Raw genomic sequence first — 1,729 nt, forward strand, 5'->3', positions numbered from 1 at the left:
CCTCCTGGGTTCAGACAATTCTCCTGCCTCAGCTTCCTGAGTAGCTGGGATTACAGGCACGCACCACCATGCCCAGCTAATTTTTTGTATTTTTAGTAGAGACAGGGTTTCACCATGTTGACCAGGATGGTCTCGATCTCTTGACCTCGTGATCCACCCGCCTCAGCCTCCCAAAGTGCTGGGATTACAGGCTTGAGCCACCGCACCCGGCCCGCTACCCACTTTCAATCTGATTGTACCATAGAACAGATCTTCACTCGGCCATGACTGATGCTTTCCTATCTCCATGCTGTTTCACCAGCACTGGCGTTTTGGTTGGGATTGTCATTTTCTATATTTATCAAATTCCTAGCTATCCTTCCTTCAAGCTTTGTGCAAATCTCATATCCTGTAAGACTGTGCTGCCCAATATGGTAGCATGTGGCTATTCATGTTCAGAATGACACTGATTAAAATATAAAGTTTAGCTCCTCAGTCTCACTGGCCACGTTCAATGCTCGGAGGCCACATCCCACTGAAATCACTGTCTTCAGTTTTTCTTCTCAACTCGTCTCTCCTTCTCCCATCTAACCTTAAAACCGCATTTTTAGCAATTTTGACCTGAACGATATTTCTGAGGGTTGTGTAATCCAGATCCATAAAATGACAGCTACACCTTGGCTTTCTACCATTCCAGTGCATTGCTCTGTATATGGTAGGTGGCTCGAACATTAATTGAGTTGGAAGGAAGCAGTGGTCAATCTCTATACTATACTAAGGGGTTTGGGTGAAATGACCTCTTATGATCTTTTCCAGTAAAATATTCAACAAACAATACAAATGTGTTATCTTCAACAATATATAACCTACCAGGAAAGCTATTTTTCAAATCACAGATGATTTGGGAGGAAGGCCCTTGAGAGGAGTGTTCTGGTGTGGCGGTTTCGATTCTCCAGCAGCTATTTTAGGTATTTAATTATTCTGGAGTGTGTGCTTGCATGTGCTTTGTCTCAACATACGCCAGTTTTTTGCCTAGTCCTCCTGACGTCTTAATCTCTCTGCCAGCGCTACATGCCATCAAGCCAAGGAGGAATTTCCTTTTCACTGTTGCTTCTCTGACCAAGGAGGACATAAGCACAACCAGTCACCAGACTGATGAAATTCCTTCTAGTTTCAGAAAAGATGATCACCAATCCCTAAATTATTAAATTCATACTAATAAAGCACAAAAACTGAATTCTAACTTTATATGCCATGTGACAAGACTACTTCATTGTGTGTGTATGTGTAGGTAATTATTTTCAAGTTAACAATCTAAATTTTACCTGTACAGTAAACCAGTCATTAGGCATGTGATAGAGGCACTGTGTTCATTAGTGTGGCCTTTTACAAGCCCCATAAAGAGACAAATCTTGATGGTGTTTATACGTTACATGATGTGTGCATATTAACAGCGTTAATATGTTTTCATTTTCCTTCACTCATAGCCAGAGAATGAGCTCCTCTTAAACCTGGGACATTTTTGAGGTTGAGGTTAATATTTACTTAATCTAAACGTTCTATTTTATTATTGTTTTATTTTATTTTTATTATTATTTTTTGAGACAGAGTCTTGCTCTGTCGCTCAGGCTGGATTGCAGTGGTGCAATCTCTACTCACTGCAACCTCCACCTCCCGGCTCAAGCAATTCTCGTGCCTCAGCCTTCCGAGTTGCTGGGATTACAGATGCCGGCCACCAAGCCTGGCTAAT

General features: G+C 41.8%; 1 long non-coding RNA gene across 1 annotated transcript in view; it reads left to right on the forward strand.

Annotated features, from left to right (window-relative positions):
- Nucleotides 1–1,222, forward strand: part of LOC116561194 — a 2,176-nt gene extending 954 nt beyond the window's left edge. Inside the window, exon 2 of the long non-coding RNA XR_004273329.1 lies at nucleotides 1,045–1,222. This is a non-coding gene — a long non-coding RNA (uncharacterized LOC116561194). The remainder of the gene's footprint in view (nucleotides 1–1,044) is intronic.
- The last annotated feature ends 507 nt before the right edge of the window (nucleotides 1,223–1,729 follow it).

The sequence above is a fragment of the Sapajus apella genome, unplaced genomic scaffold, assembly GCF_009761245.1.
Source record: "Sapajus apella isolate SASKATOON/1434 unplaced genomic scaffold, GSC_monkey_1.0 scaffold28, whole genome shotgun sequence".
NCBI lineage: Eukaryota > Metazoa > Chordata > Mammalia > Primates > Cebidae > Sapajus > Sapajus apella.